The sequence below is a fragment of the Thalassophryne amazonica genome, chromosome 11 (genome assembly GCF_902500255.1).
Source record: "Thalassophryne amazonica chromosome 11, fThaAma1.1, whole genome shotgun sequence".
In the NCBI taxonomy this organism is placed as follows: Eukaryota; Metazoa; Chordata; class Actinopteri; order Batrachoidiformes; family Batrachoididae; genus Thalassophryne; species Thalassophryne amazonica.
Window position 1 is genome coordinate 34,638,526 of NC_047113.1, and position 17,852 is coordinate 34,656,377.

A 17,852-nucleotide genomic window follows, 5' to 3' on the forward strand; every position below is an offset into this window, starting at 1 on the left:
ATTCAGGCAGTATCATTATTTGCTGCAGGAGCTGCGTCTGGATGCTGGCTGCTTTCAGCGGTCCTTCTGCCTCTGCAGGACCCAACTTGAGGACCAACTGTCCCGTTCACGCGCGCACATGTAAACAATTAAAAAAAAAAAGAAAAAGAAACTCCGCTCCCGCTGCTGTGGGGCTGCTGCTCCTCCAAAAACTCTTGTCATAGTTGTGAAATAAAGGACAAAAGAGACATACGTCCTGCTCACAGGCTGCTACCAGAGACAGGACATGTTGCACCACTTCGCAATGTTGGGAACATTGCCGAAGTGCAGACAAACTTCGTCTGCAGGCGCATCTTCTGATGTGGCGCAAATTTCGCTTCAACATCGACGCGTCATTTTCGCTTAAGCAAGATCGAGCGCAGTGAATATTATGAATTTCTTGAAACCTCCTGCCCCTGGGCAGAAACCAGGAAAGCAAAGGAAAGAACAGCTATCACCCTCAAAACAAGCACAGAAGAGGAAGGCTGCTGATGCTGAATATGAGAAGAAAAGGGTGAGGAAAACTTGGCAAACTTCCTGGAAGAAAAGACGGCCATAGCTGGAGCGTGATGAGGAGAGTGAGGTTGTCTTCTGTGGAACTTGTAGGGCCATGCCAGAATATGCTAACAAGTAAGTATAAATATACCATGTCCTGGTAGACAATGTGGTATGATTTCATACGCCAGTTTAAAAGTCTAATCAGTATGCCCTTGTGGAAACCCCACGGTGACAACATTAGCAAGGGAACTTGGTTTATGAAATTTAACATTAATTTTGTAAATGATCAAGAAATAAATTTATTTTTGTATTAATGTCTGAGTGTTGAAAAAATTCCTATCAGTTACCTACCGACATTTTTTTCAAAGTTTACTCACTTTAAGGTTTTTATCATGTAGTATAAGAATTTTGTGTTTGTTTTCAAGTGTTTTTACATTAAGGAAACCCAATTCTAATGTCTGAGTGTTGATTTAAAAAATTCTTATCAGTTACCCCCCGGTTCGGCACAGGTGTTAAAGTATGGGCCAGTGATATTTTCATCCGGGCCAGTAACTTTCAGATTCTACTGGCCCTCTGGGCCAGTGCATAAATTGCCTTATTGTCAAGCCCTGAACATCACCCGAGAGATCTGAAAATCGCTGTGCACTGACACTCACCATCCAACCTGATGAAGCTTGTGAGGTGCTGCAAAGAGGAATGCGCAAAATTGCCCAAAGATATGTGTGCCGAGGTTGTGGCATCATATTGAAGAAGACTTGAGGCTGTAATTGCTGACAAATGTGTATAGACAGAGTATTGAACAAAGGCTGTGAATACTTATGTACATGTGATTTATTTTTTTATTTTTAATAAATTTGCAAAAAGCAAAAAGCAAAAAAAAAAAAAAACTTCATGTTTTTATGGGATGTTGTGAGTAGAATTTTGAGGGGAAAAAATGAATTCACATTTTGGAATAAGGCTGTAACATAACAAAAAAGTTAAGCGCTGTGAATATTGGATGCACCAAATGTTATAGTAATGAAGTTAATAGTACAGTCACAGCTGCCATGCAGTTCACATATCAGTGTTTTATCTCTTTAGAACCATTTATATTAACACTAAGAAAAATGTATTTACCATGACATATAGTTACCATCTATGCTTTAAAATTATACTGCAATATAAATTTTAGGCCATATGGTCCAGGTGAACATCAAATACATAACTGGCATTTTTCTTAAGTTGCTTAAAAAACAATCAAGGTGCAAAGCAGGTGGATCTGTGGAATAGGAGTTGGATTCCAAGTCTGTGCTTCACACAACCTTCTGTGTCCTTTGACAAGACACTTCATGTGCATCGTCTCAGCCCACCCAGCTGAAAACGGGTACCAAGCTTGGCTTGACAAGTATTCTGGGAGGAGAGTGGGATTTGTAGATTCACCCTCTTCACACTCTTATGCGCCAGTCGTACGGGCGTCAAGACCTGCATCGGACTTCCGTCTTCTACTTTAAAATACATGGTTGCTTGATAGGAAAATCTGACAAGGGTTTTCTTTTCCCCTCTGTGCATGAATTGATACAGTGGTTACAATCAAAGTAAGGTCATTAATAAAAGGGATTACAATTCAATGTTCTTTGACCTGATTTTTTATTAAAAAACAGGCCAGTAAAAATGATAAGTATTATTAAAAATAATCATCATTTAAAAATAATTATCTATGTGGATTCAAATTAAACAATTTCTGATTGCTTTCAACTATATTGTCCTGCCCTAGTTAGAAGCTTCTGAGAATGTAACTGGGAAACTGGGAATAGCATTTGTCTGTTGCTTCAGCAGTGAAGGTAAAGTGGTACAAAGAAGGACCTTTAAAAAAAACAACAAAAAAAAAAACAGATGAAATTGAGCCTTGTCTCCACCCTCGGACCTTCTGACACACTACAGCTAAAGTTTCACATGCCTTCTTTTTATGTAACTTCTAATTTTTGATGTTGTTTCAACTCTGGGAACTGTATATTTCAAGACAGTCTTGTTAAAGTGTTTTCTTTCTTGATCACTAACTAGTGCAGTGCCTGTAGGAAGTTTTTTTTTTTTTTAACTTTATGGGGGGGTAATCATTTGCACTGTAAAATAATAAAGAACAGGATTCAGTCTGGTGTTGGCATATCAAATTAAAATGATGCTGAACAAAGGAAAATATTAGTTAATACATTTGGTTGCTGTCATTTGATGATTAACTTCACACTATTCAAGGTGATTATCATTAACTAAGTTGGTAGGAGTTGGCAATAGAGTAAGGTAACGTTCCTCAGTGTGTTTTGTAAAGATAACCACAAATTAATTCAGTGCTTTCTTAAATTCAAAAGAAACACAATATTAGTTATTGAATTAAGTGTCGAAGCTTGAACAAGAACAGTGCAAGAATACAGACATTATTTGTGTGTGTCTGTGTGTATGTATGTGTTGGGGGTGATTCCCCAACAAAAACTTCTTCAAAATAAATTCCCAAAAACTTCATAATAAGCACTTTTTATTCAGGTCTATGTTTTGACTGATATGTTATATTATTATTTGAATATAGTATTTCATATTGTTTAAAAAAAACAGTTTTATTATCAATTATATGAAAATAAAAGGATTCCTATTAAACAGGTTATTGTAAGAGACAGACAAAATTAAACAGAACATTTAGAATATATATACTCTTAGTTGTCTCCCTGTTCCAACACACCTGAATCCAATAAAAGACTCGTTAGCAGGCTTTTAATGAGCATTTCATTGGATTCAGGTGTGTTGGAGCAGGGAGACAACTAAGTGTCAGGAAGGTAGATCTCGAGGACCGAATCTGGGCACTCCTGACCCAGCACATCCTCCTCATTCAGATCTTCTTGTTTTACAGCAGTTGGCATCCAGGTGCCGCTTCTGCTCGAGTAGGGATCAGACAGTACCTTATTCAGAATGACAACTTGTCATGCATGTAGATGGTGCCATCTTGTGGCAAAAGGTGATAATGCATTTTTTTTTTTTTTAGGCAAAACTAGCTTTGAAATAGAAGTCGCATGACCAGCCAAGTAAATTTAAAGAAGCATGATTTATAATCTGGAAAATTCAATAATTATTGAGGTGATATAATTATAAATCCTATGACATTTAAGTGATATTAACAAAAACTAAAAGGTGCTATTGGTGGAGTAAATAAAATGAAAATGATGAAAAAGAAGAGCTTAAATGAGATAGTGTTTTATCTCCGATCTGGATCTGAATAAACTCTTCCCTGACTGAAGACCCACCTTCAAAAAAAAAAAAAAAAAAAGAGGAACAAAGAAAAGGACAATCATGTAACCTCAATTCTCCTCTCTTGATTGGCAGACGCAATAATCTGGTTGCATTTCAAAGGATACTGCCTTCTAAACAGCTATTGATGTTTAACACCACTAAGCACTATTTGAAAGGAAGCACTGGCACTGGAGCTCAACTGCAAGTTTAGATTTGGAAAAACCGCTTTTTTTATTTAGCACAACAATTCTAAACATGTCTCCCATCTCCTGAGGGCAACAGTTATGCCGTGCAGCACCGGGCCTGTAGTATTGAGTATCTCTGAGTCATTGCTCTGTGTAATTTAGTCTGGGGAATTATGACAGTGGAAAATCATTTTCCTGGGACAGGGATAGGAGTCCATGGCTAATCGTTTGGTAATCTGATCTGTCTGCACACTGAGGTGTTCAGCTGCACTGTTAGCACTAGCCCACCAGTCACACATGTGGACACCCCATGTGCATGCCAAACATCCAATAGAGGCTACCACTATTCCAAAACAACTCTCCAGGTTTTCTCGAGGATTACAGATGCTATCGGATCATTTACTAATACTTAGTTCTGCTGTGCTGTTTGAAATGTATTTACTCCTCCAACTCGGATCACAGACTCACAGCCTTAGACAAAAATACCACAGCTACAGTCCACACACACACACACACACACAAAAGTCACAATATAAATTACCTCTACAGCTCATAATGACAGTTTGCCTCTTGAATTCGAGTATATTAATTCAAAAGCTTGCCTAAGTTTGACTGTCAAACAACAAGCTATTTTTGGTACGGCTACATCAGCAGATTCCACTATCAAGTGTAGACAGTTATGTTGTAGTAGTACAAGAATAACAACTATAGGGAGCATTACTGAGGCACAAAGCAGTATTTATACCCAGAAGAGAAGGTCTAGGGGCTCACATTTTGGAAAGATGCCTAGTAGCTTCAGTCCTCCTCCCTGCCTCACACATTGACAGGCTACAAGGGGTAATGACATTTAACGAAAAAAAAAAAGTATTGGCATGTTGTTCTGGCCACTGCAGTTCCAACAACTTACCATGCATAACATTACATGGAAAAAGACAGTTACTGTACTATAATTAAGATTCTCATTCTCTTGGTACGGGTAGTTATACCAACAATCAAAGATATGACCAATAGCACTTTGACTTTCTCTTTCTAATTCAAAATTTAGAATTCAAATACAAAATTACCTGCGATGGCGTCTCATTCTGAAAAACGGCCCTACACTGTATAATGACATCATTCATCATACACCGTCAATCCCTTCGTACACTCTCAGTGCTTACGTCGATGCGTTCTAACCTAATCTCAGTATTTCAGAGGCATATCTAAGTGAAGAGATGCTGATATATGATCAAATGGCTGCAGCAGCAGTGGCAGCCTGCATCGACTGAATGTGTTAGTAGATCACAGTTTGTTTGGCAGCCAGTGGGAGCAGTCAGATGGCGGGTTAGAACAACCAGACAAACAGTAGGCATGGATAAATGGAACACAAGCATAAGATTCAACTCTACACAAATTTGACAAACAAATGACAAGAGCAACACTCTATCTAATCGGCAAAAGGAAGAAGCACTGCTTTTTTTTTGTAAATAGAAATGCTGGGTGAAATGTGATAACACATGGCTTTAGGGCAAAATAAATAAACAAGTACTGGTGAAATAAGCCTCATGATACCTCAAACCACGTCACACTTTTCACTTGCAAGGATGTAGTCTGCAGCTCAGGCTGAAATGTAGGAAAAGTCCTTATGACGTTGCTAAATGCATTCTGAGTGCGAGTCATTCTCCTTTAGTAATCTCTAATTCTCAGAGGTGCACGCTTGCACACGTGCACACACCCTGAGGCAACAGATTTTAGGCACGTCTTGACTTCCCCTTTTGCTGCAAAGCACACTGGATGGTTTATGGCATTTAATAGATGCAGCTACCTTGCAGGAGACAGCCATTTAGAGTCAATTTATGAGAAAAAAAATAACAAAACATACCAATACATTAAAGATCTGCTGCATTGCTGGTGCACTGCAGGACAGCCACAAAGCCAATACAAACAACACATTAAAGCAATTAAAGTTGGATGCATGCATAGTTAATGACAGATTGCCCTACTTTCTGAAACTCAATTTGGAGAATGATGCAGCATAGTCAGCATTAGCAGTGTTGTTTTTGCTTCACTAAGAGTTTGTGTAGCGAGGGCATTTAATCATTTAAATCTGGTCTATTTTGTCACTGAAATAATTATATATACACAGAAGGAAAATTCCAGAAATGAACCTGGACCATATTGGAAATCTGCTATATATATATACAGGACATCTGGAACTGTGCAAAAACTATTGTCCAGATGCAGTAGTCTTGTTCAAATTTCAAGACATTTTTGCATTTCATAGAAATTAAACTCTAACCAAGATGGGAAACCTTTTAAGAGAAAGTCATTTGAAAGGTTGCTAGGTAATAGAGACATAAGTTCAGGGATGAGATTGGCAAATTCGATTTTCAAAGGAAAAGAAGCCAGGGTCCAGGGGCCGCAGGCCCCGGTGGGTCCAGGGCGGAGCCCTGGCCAGAGGGTCTAGCCAAAGCAAAGCCAAAGCATTTTTGCTGTTTTAAAACATGTAAACTGCACTAAAATTATATTAAAAACTACTATAAATGCCGGGTGTTCATATCTATAATTCAAACTGTAAACCCTTACTAAGACCATACATGTGTATTTTTGTGACCAAAATATTTTTTCATAACTAGACTTACTTGATTTTCAGCATTCTCCACTTTCAGCATGGCACACTTGTCAACAAACATACATGTAAGGGCGGGAGAAAGGAAAGGGCGGGAGAAACACATATATAACCTTTGCGCTGATTGCTCATAAGCTTTGTAATAACCAAAGAAAACATGCGTAAGTAATAGCTTCGACTGCGCTTCGATACCATCTCGGTTTTTATGATTTGTTGGAGGGAAAACTACCGAATATTGGAAGTTGAAAGACTACACAGTTACCTCCCTTACACTACATGCTCATTGTGCACCTACTTCATACTGATCACTGATCAGCACAGCGTTACTTCTGCGTTCGGCTGACTGACGGACTGATCAAACTTGCTGCGTCGGCGATAACAAAGACCGCTCAGTGTTCTGAATAGACAACAATTTTATTAAACAAAGGTACTCCTGGCATTAATTTTTTTTTTGCATTCTTACCCCCCCTAAAATTTTCTCAATGGATTCAGCTCACTTGTACCCTTCCAAAAAATGTCAGTTTTGGGAGTGTAAAATCTGAGTTTGTCCAACTTGACGAACTATGTGGAACAGACAGACACACACACACACTACATGCAATTTGCAGATGAGGCCAAAGTCTGATTTTTTTTGACTACCAAATCTGACTGCCAATTACAGAAGGACACTATGTGTCAGAATGAGGCTCTAAACCTATCGCAGCTGCCATGCAACCCTCCAAAGTAGTTTTTCAGTGGTTTAGAGTTAGGATTCCTATATACTATACACATTTGATTTAAGGTTTAATTTCTGTGAATACATACATACACATATTCAACTGCTTATCCGGGATCGGGTCAGGGGAGCAACAGCTCCAGCAGGGGACCCCAAACTTCCCTTTCCTGGGCCACATTAACCACCTCTGACTGTGGGATACCGAGGTGTTCCCTGGCCAGTGTGGAGATATAATCTCTCTACCTAGTCCTGGGTCTTCCCCGCTGTCTCCTCCCAGATGGACGTGCTTGAAACACCTCCCTAGGGAGGTACCCAGGGGCCATCCTTTCCAGATGCCCGAACCACCTCAACTGGCTCCTCTCAACGCAAAGGAGCAGCAGCTCTACCCCGGGCTCCTCACCCTATCGCTAAAGCCACCCTGACACTTGCACAAATTTGATCCCCACACTGCTATGCAATTCGTCATGCCAATACATCCCGCTGAACGCCACGTTACATAAAATAATCATTTTGTAGCCGATGACACGTTTGCTCTCAGAAATTGGCTGATGAAACCATTCCCTCATCGCTCCCAGAATCACAGAGAAATTATATACAGCTGCAACTTCTCTCATGCATGTCGTGTGGTGGAGAACACATTTGGAATCATATCTCAAAGGTAATTATTTAGAATATTTATACCGTAATGGCTTGGTAAAACAGTTGCATTTTCATTCCTTCTTATGAGTTAGATAATGAGAGTACCTTAAGTCTCTGGATGTTGTGGGACTGTCTTGGCTGACATGCCTCTGCAACATCGCGTGGCGATCGGGGACAGTGCCTCTGGATTGGCAGACCGGGGTGGTGGGCCCTCTGTTTAAGAAGGGGACCGGAGGGTGTGTTCCAACTATAGGGGGATCACACTCCTCAGCGTCCCCGGTAAGGTCTATTCCAGAGTACTGGAGAGGAGAATTCGACCGATGGTGCAGTGTGGTTTTCGTCCTGGTCACAGCACACTGGACCAGCTCTACACGCTCCATCGGGTGCTCGAGGGTTCATGGGAGTTCGCCCAACCAGTCCACGTGTGTTTTGTGGATCTGGAAAAGGCGTTCAACCGTGTCCCTCGGGGCAAACTGTGGGGAGTGCTCCGGGAGTACGGGGTCCTTTGCTAAGGACGTGTGTTTTGTGGATCTGGAGAAGGCGTTCGACCGTGTCCCTCGGGGCAAACTGTGGGGAGTGCTCCGGGAGTACGGGGTCCTTTGCTAAGGGCTATCCGGTCCCTGTACGACCACAGCAGGAGCTTGGTTCGTATTGCCGGTAGTAAGTCAAACCTGTTTCCAGTGCACGTTGGCCTCCGTCAGCGCTGCCCTTTGTCACCGGTTCTGTTCATTATTTTTATGGACAGAATTTCTAGGCGCAGCCAGGGTGTAGAGGGGGTCTGGTTTGGGAACCACAGAATCTCGTCTCTGCTGTTTGCGGACGATGTGGTTCTGTTGGCTTCATCAAATCAGGACCTTCAGCATGCACTGGGGCGGTTTGCAGCCGAGTGTGAGGCGTCCAGGATGAAAATCAGCACCTCCAAATCCGAGGCCATGGTTCTCGACCGGAAAAAGGTGCTTTGCCCTCTTCAGGTCGGTGGAGTGTCCTTGCCTCAAGTGGAGGAGTTTAAGTATCTCAGGGTCTTGTTCACGATTGAGGGACTGATGGAGCGTGAGATCGATAGATGGATCGGTGCAGCGTCTGCAGTGATGCGGTCGCTGTATCGGACCGTCGTGGTGAAGAGAGAGCTGAGTAGGGGGGCAAAGCTCTTGATTTACCGATCGATCTAAGTTACAATCCTCACCTATGGTCATGAGATTTGGCTCATGACCGAAAGAATGAGATCACAAGTACAAGTGGCTGAGATGAGTTTCCTCCGCAGGGTGGCTGGGCGCTCCCTTAGGGATAGGGTGAGGAGCTCGGTCACTCGGGAGGAGCTCGGAGTCGAGCCGCTGCTCCTCCACATCGAAAGGAGTCAGTTGAGGTGGCTCGGGCATCTTTTCCGGATGCCCCCTGGACGCCTCGCTGGAGAGGTGTTCCGGGCACGTCCCATTGGGAGGAGGCCCCGGGGAAGACCCAGGACACGCTGGAAGGATTACATCTCTCGGCTGGCTTGGGAACGCCTTGGGGTTCCCCCGGAGGAGCTGGGGGAGGTGTGTGTGGATCGGGAGGTCTGGGCGGCTTTGCTTGAGCTGCTGCCCCCGCGACCCGACTCCGGATAAAGCGGAAGAAAATGGATGGATGGATGGAGTTAGATAAGGTATCTGTAAAATTATGTTTATTATGGATGGAACATATCATAATCGTTCAGATGCACTGCGGCAATGAGACGCATTGACTCACAGTGACAGTGTTTATGAATAGGTTGCGTTCACAAAATGAAGAAGCTTTGAACATTTCAAAATTTTCTTTGCACACTTGCACACAGCCACACAGCTCAGACACAGTTTACAACAAGTTTACTCATGGCACGCCAGTGCGGGAATCAAATTTGTGCACATGTCAAGGCACCTTAAGGGAGACACCAGCCACAACTCTGAGGAAACCCATTTTGGCCACTTGTACCTGCAATCTAGTTCTTTCGGTCATGACCCAACCCTCATGACCACAGGTGAATTTCTGTGAAATATACAAAAAAAAAAAAAAAAAAGGTGGAAATTTGGACAATACTTCCGCTTCCAAACCAAACTTTGCACACTTCTGGGAGTTTTATACAGTAACATAATTCTGATTCCTTTGCAACTGGGGAAAGGTTCAGACTCACAAATTGCACAGCACATATATTTCACACGGTATACAAACATGGTCTTATTTATGTTTTGCATTCTTTACAAGAACAGCCATTTCAGGAAGAGCACTTGCAGTAGCATAATTCTAATATGTACCAGGTCCAATTCAGGAATAGTTCAAATTCCGAAACTGGGACCACCTCAGCTTCTCCCCCACCCCTCTCCAATTTCTAACAATGACTGTCATTTCTGTAATAGTGTTTTGCATTTCTAGTATTGAAACAATGTGCTAAACCTGCAGACATTAAGTTTTTGTAATAAAAGCCCAAAGGCGATTTCTCTATTTGGACACGTTACATTATTTCCGTTAACTACATAAACCATATTTTGTCAAATCATGTGGACATGCTGTAACAAATCCCTGTATTCTGTTGTTGACCTTTTTGTCCACCAGCACTACTAAATAAAAAAAATGCACAGAAATTAAACGACAGTTCCCATTTTAACAGGGCATAGTTCAGCCTTTTCAAGTGTTTCATTCCAGATGACATGACCGATGTTTGTCATCGTCATGTTGTTGCCCGAACGACAGGGCTAAAGTAAGAGCTGAATATTGGTCTTAATAACACTCCATACCTGCAGCTGTTAGAAAGTTCCACAAACAGTACTTGCTTGTGGCTGCTGCTGGGATTCGTTCCGAGCTACACGGCTGCATAAAGGAATTCCGATATTAAATCACAGACCAAACCAGCACGAACCTCAACACAAACTTCGACCTGACCCGCTTTTAAAAAAAAAAAGGAATAAAAATAACGTTAAAACGCCGCGCTGGTTAGCCGTCTGTCGGCGGGGCTTCCCGTTTCCACAGCGGAGGGGAGAGAGGCCGAAAAACTGGCCTCATTCTCCGTCTGCGCCAGACAACAGTAGCCTGGCCTGGGAGCGCGAGCGGCGGCGAGCTCCGTCGGCCGCCTCGCTGCTGCCAAAACGGGCGAAAAAACACCTCGACGTGTGCGGCGTTATGTCGATGTACTCACCGTGCGGCTGAGGCGAACGTGGAGGCCGCAGGATTTGGGGCACGCCGGGCGCGTGTTGCTGCCTTCGGCCGTGATGTGGAAGCGGCGGAGCGCGCGCGGAGACGGCTGGGAGAAATGGGGAAACGTGAGAACGCTCCTCTGTCTCATTCTGCAGCTCCGTGCACCGACACTAACCCATAACTGCCGAGAGGGGGCGCCAGCGCAGCATTACGTCTGTCATCTGATAAGAGCGCGTAGAAATCAGTGTGCGGCATCATGTTGCTGCTGCAGGCTGTGATCTGCACAAATCACACAAAAAGTCTTCCACAAACTCCCCTGCGCGCTAATAGGTGGAAGTAACTACTCACCTACTGCACTTATGTACACAGCTGAAATACTTCAATTATAACCACGTCAGAACCAAATATTGTACATATTGCAAGCATTATGTTGTTGTTATTATTATTATTTATTTATTATATATTGTAAGTATTATAAGTATAATATTGTAAGTATTGTACTTTTGATCCTTATTCATGGAAGATCGATTGAGTTACGCATTACTTTTTTGCATTCGGATTAAGAATACACTTAAAAAAAAATATAACAATAAAGCTATAACAATCCACATGGAGTGATATATAATTTTTTTTTTTTTTTTTTTTTTTGAACACAAACATGGCGGCAGTAAGCAGAAGCTAACGGGCTTCATTCATGAACAAAAAATCCCACGAACAAGGAACAAGTCTTGTACCTTAAACATTATAACATAAATTCATTAAAAAATCCATAAACGTCCACAATTTCAACCCTGACTCGTCTCCTCGTCAGTCACCAAACATCAAATAAACATCATTAACAATGACATAACTTTCTTACATTTCAGCACCTGTATTCATTTTTCTTCTAGTTTACTGTATTCTCTCATAATTTTATCCTTATACATTTTTTGAACTTGTAAACATTTATACATTTAAATTTCTTCAGTCAGTGCATTCCAAAGCTTAACTCCACACACAGAGGGACATTTCTGTTTCATAGGTAGTAGTTTGTGAGAACTTAACCCGAAAGCAGTGGCGGTGCCAGGAAATTTTTGTTGGGGAGGCTGAGGGGGAGCTGGTGTAAAAGTTGGAGGAGCTCCACAAAATGTCGTTGAAATGAACAATATATAGTAAATTGCTTTATAAATACCAAGGTATATGTTTTAGTCACCCGTGCTCCTCTAAAATGTGGTATCAATGCACACACACATCACTTAGAATGATTGCAAGTTCAGTGAACTTGCACATAGGTATACAAACTGAATTCATTGAAATGGTACTCAAGACAATGCATGGAATCAACCTTACACAAACCAATTATTGCCAATTTAACACCGAGATCCACAAATATGTCAGTTGCTATTCACATTATTGGCAGAATTATTGGGGGGGCTAAGGGGAGCTCAGCTCATCCCCCCAAGCCCCCCCTTGGCGCCGCCACTGCCCGAAAGTTATATTTGAATATGTTAAAATAGGTACTGTTTTTTAGTTAAATCTGTGTTCATGCTGGATTTTTTTAAAATTATCTTTAAAATGATTTTCTGCTGTTTTTAATGCTTAGTATTTGAATAAATGGTTCACAATCTTATAATGCAAATATAATCACAATCAGTCTATCTAAATATTTCTTCCACCACTCTTAACAGTTATTATTAAAAGTTTTTAAATAGAAATGGGAACAATAATATGTAGTTGTAATGATTTTGGTAATTTCTGCATAAATTAAAAACAGTAGAACAACTGGCTTGGTGACAGTGTCCTATTTGATGTTTTTGCTTTTTTTTTTTTTTTTTGATCAGTGAATCAAAAGATGTAATCTCAGTGGTCCAACACTGCTAAAACAATCATTTGATAAGTTACAGTTATTCATTGTTATTCATTTTCAAACAAAAAAAACTTTGCGTAAGAGAGGTGGAGAGCTGTGTGCAGCATTCTGTTTCATGTTGAGAAAGGGAGTGAGTGTTGATGGAAAAGCACAGAGAAGGCCAGAAGGAGCCGCATTGTGTTTACAGTTGACAGTGTTGACAGTGCTGATGTAAGAGTTGTGGTTATGTAAAAGTAAGTTGCAAGTGGCAGAGAAGTATGCAAGATATGTTGAGGACTGTGTGATAATGGTCAGATGTGTGGCAGGAATGACACAAGGTGGAGGTGGGATATCATCAAGGATCAGCTACGAGACCTTTTTTATTTGCAGTGGTGATGGAGAGGTTGATGGTTGAGATCAGACTGGAGTCTTCATGGACTATGAGGTTTGGTGATGACATTGTGATGTGTAATGAAAGTAGGGAGCAGGTTGAGGCGAGCCTGGAGAAGTGGAGGTACACAGTAGAGAAAAGGGGAATGAAAGTCAGTAGGAGCAAGATGATGTATGTGCACATGAATGAGAGGGAGTGTGGCACAATAGTGTGGTTGCAGGAGGTAGTGAAAGTGGATCAGTGTAAATGGTTGGGGTAAACTTCTCAAAGTAACGGAGAGTGTAGTAGAGCAGTAAAGGAAAGACTGCAGACAGGATGAAGCAGGAGAAGAAGGGTGGCAGGATGGGATGAAGATTTGTCCCATCCTGTCTATGGCTGATGCTGAGACCCTGATTCCTGCATTTGTTTCTTCTAGATTGGGCTATTGCAATGTTCTGTTTTCTGGTTTACCGCAGTCCAGCATTAGGGCTCTCCAACTGGTTCAAAATGCTGCTGCCAGACTTTTGACAGGAAGCAGAAAGTTTGACCACATTATACCCATTTTGTCATCTCTTCAGTGGCTTCCTGTCCCTGTGAGATCAGATTTTAAGGTTCTGTTACTAACCTATGAACTTATTCACGGACTGGCCCCTCCCTACTTAGCTGACCTAATTAAACCCTATGTACCAGCCCGGGCTCTGCGTTCTCAGGCTACAGGGACTATTTTATGTCCCTAAGGTGAATAAAAAGTCTGCGGGTCACAGAGCTTTCTCTTATCGTGCACTTGCTTTGTGGAATGATCTCCCTGCATCAATAAAACTGTCAGATTCTGTAGAGATTAACAAGTCCAGCACTTATTTTTCCATAGTATGGTACTATGCTTTCTACCCATTTAAATTCATTTTATTAGTAAACGGAGCAGGTTGTGAACCTTTTAGTGAAGCTTAGGGCTAGGGGCCGGCGATCACCTTATTATTGCTTCTGTTTTTCTTGTTGCTTAATGCTGACAAATTTTACCATATTTGTTGTCTTTCTGATGCCTGATTCTGTTTTTTTCTCTCTGTTTGAGGTGCGGCTCCATCCAGAGATGGGAGTGGGTGTTTTCTTCTGCAGGCCTCCCGTCTCATGCACCAGCATGGATTCCCAAAATCTCCCAAAATTTCCTGTATAATTTCCTGTATTGTCAATTGTGTCAGTAGCATGGACCACACAGAGGGTCACCCCTTTGAGTCTGGTCTCCTTGAGGTTTCTTCCTCAAATCATCAAAGGGAGTTTTTCCTTACCACTGTCACCTGTGTGCTTGTTCTAGGGGTTGGTAAGGTTAGACCTTACTTGTGTGAAGCGCCTTGAGGCAACTTTGCTGTGATTTGGCGCAATAAATTGAAATTGAAATGAAAAATGGTTTGTTTAGAAAGATCTGCTAGAGGGAAAGGAAAAGTTTACAAAACGGTAATGACACCAGCCAAGTTGTATGACCTGTAGACGGTGACATTGATATAAAGCTGGGAAGCGGAAAATCTGAAGATGCTGCTTTCGATTCTTTGGGAGTGACAAGGATAGATGTTTAGAAATGCACGTATTGGTGGACAGTGCAGGTTGCATAGTTTGGAAACAAAGTAAGAGTGGCAAGACAAGATACTGTGGGCATGTGCAGAGGTATATATATATATATGTTTGTTTGTTTGTTTGTTTATTTATTTAATTATTAGGATGTAGGGTATATTGTGAGAAGTACAGTGAGGACAGAGCTAAAAGAGCAAAGAGGATATTTATGGATGTGTTGTGTTGAAGGAGGACGTGCTGCTGGACAGAGATGCAGAGAACAGGGTGAGATGGAGACGGATGATCTACTGTGGTGATGCCTAATGGGAGCAGCCAGAAATGATTATTTGTAACTCAATGATTTATTTTGGCTTTTTTGTTTTGGTTTTTTTCCCACTCAGGGTTCCCACAGCAGATCCAATATCCGGGTTGATTTAGTAATTTAATACTACTACTACTACTACTACTAATAATAATAATAATAATAATAATAATTGTGGGTATACTGCTTGGTATACAGCAAAACAAAGTCAGTAATTGATATTAATCAATACTAAAATGATTATAAAAAACTAATAAAATACAACATGTGGATGTGTGATAGTCTAAAGGTTAAAGCAATGAGCTTGTAACCACAGAATCCTCAATTCAAATCCCTGTCAGACTATAGAAAATCACTAGGGGCTCTTGTGCAAGGTCCTTAATCTCCCAGAGTGGAGCTGAACACTTTGCATAGCAGCACAGTGGCATGAGTGGATTAATGTGAGGCATCAATGAAAAGCGCTTTGAGCATCTGCTTCATATATGAAAGCACTATAGAAATGCAGCACATTTCTGGTTACCTGATTGTGTCATAAACTGCAGCACATCAGAAGTTGCTATTTTACTTCCATATTTATATTCATTTAAACTTGGGCACAGTGCAGCTTAATCCATGTCATGTTTGAGATGTCATAAGGTGACAATGTTAAAGACTGACATAAAAGGAACATTTATCAATGGTAAAGAAAATGAAAGTAATTAAAGAAAAAAATCAAGACTAATTTGCATTCACACCAAAATTTGCCAAATTCTTCCGTGACGATATGAACAACTTTTGAGTTCTCGCATCCACAAACAATAAACAAATCAGCCGATCATATAACTTCCACATTTAGTTGTCTGTTTACAGAGATATTAAACAAAACCCTGAACTAAATATGAGTCTACTATTTGTACCAAACGGATACTAGACACATGAATGAAACATATACACTACGCATCTGTGGAAAAAGTGCACCTACACATCCTCAGAGGTTATGACTAATGAGGTTGGGGATAAAGTGGCTAAACCCAAGACAAAGCTGTCCTTCAAAACAGCTTTGGCTGTCTCATCCGCATCACATGATAGAGGAGACAAGGTCACACGACTCATTAGACATAAGGCCAGGCCCAGTTGGAGGTCTGTATGTGACAGACTGTGTGTGTGGACCCTTCACATTCACACACCACCAGCACAAATGTCACTGATCTGACAACACAACTCCTCAACTCAAGTCATACGTCAAAAATAACTGGAAGGGGTAGGGGTGAGGGATGATTTTCACCTGAAAGTATAGCCTAGAGCAAGTTTCCAGTGTCTTTTGACACTGCTTAAATAAACTTCTAAAATGTCAAGTCCTACTGTCAACTATCCATTGCCTCACTAATTAGAGTTTCGATCTGCAGCCCTGATCTGATAATGGGGCAACTGAAGTAAGACCATAGCCTAAAAGCTCTCCTCTCTCTCTCTCTCTCTCTCTCTCTCTCTCTCACACACACACACACACACACACACACACACACACACACACACACACACACACACACACACACACACACACACACACACACACACACACACACACACACACACACACACACACACACACACACAATAATTCATTGTTTCCATACACAGGCTGACAAGGATTTTGCAAATTGTAGTTTTTCATATTGCAAATGTAGAGTCCAGCAGGCAGATTGGCAACGTGTCTGTTGATCCCCTGGTGTCCCCCCATGACACTCAACCTTTATGCACTCAAACATATTGTGACTGTCGCAATGTGTTGTCTAAAAATCACTAAAACGTGCTGGCTGACATACAAATAACAATTCTGTGATTTTTTTTTTTTTTTTTTTTTTTTTTTTTGAACATCGTGTACGAAATTTTGACAGAAAAATAAATTGGGGAGGGGGCGGGGTCATTGAATGATAGGGACTTGCAGTTTGAAGAGGAGCTGGCAGATGACAAAATGTCAACTTTTCACGTTGCATAAAATAAAGACCCCGACAGTTATTCCTGCAAAATATTAAAAAATATAGGTTAAGTCCATAAATTCGGTAGATTTATTAAATAAATAAATCTGAGTGCTCATTGGTTGCCAGATTTGCTGTTAATCATAACAAATCATGTTTCTGTTTCACTTTACTTTAGCGATATCTGCTGGTTAAACTCTGGCAATGTGGGTGTTTAAAGAAATCTTTCTTTTGAAATACAGAATTAAAATATCTGTATTTGTAGTTCTTTAAATTCATATTTGGTTCAGGAAAATTGCGCTACTAAATGTTTCTGTGTGACCATTGTTCAAATGCCAAATGTGATAGGAAAAAAAAATATATAAATGCAACATGACCGAACTAAAATTTAATCAGTTTTGTTTCTTATGTGGCTGGACAAATAAGGTCGCCCCATCACTGAACATACTAACGTGTACGGAAAACTATGAGGTAAAAAAGTAAAGTAAAAAATATTAAAAGTTGTCCAAAATTTATATTTTTATTTATATATGTCTATTTCTATATATAATTCTACATATATAGATAAATGTATAGATATTAATAGCTATAGATATATCAATTAGATTTTTTTAAAGAAATTGAGTTAAAAGAAAAATGTTTCAAACTGATGTTTCCACCCGCAAAAGAAAAAAGAGGTTTAGTTTATTACATTTATGTCTTTTGATGTGGAATTGGGTTCGGATAATATTAAAAACAAATTAATAATATATATTTTGATCCTCCATTAGCGTTCGTGGCAG

At 40.8% G+C, this 17,852-nt stretch overlaps 1 protein-coding gene across 1 annotated transcript in view; it reads right to left on the minus strand.

The window, feature by feature from the left end:
* The window catches only part of LOC117519904 (bifunctional heparan sulfate N-deacetylase/N-sulfotransferase 1-like), a 198,163-nt gene extending 186,897 nt beyond the window's left edge, over window positions 1-11,266 (minus strand). The window contains exon 1 of the mRNA XM_034181173.1: window positions 11,058-11,266. The gene's annotated coding sequence lies outside the window, so the exon portion shown is untranslated. The remainder of the gene's footprint in view (window positions 1-11,057) is intronic.
* Window positions 11,267-17,852: the final 6,586 nt, after the last annotated feature.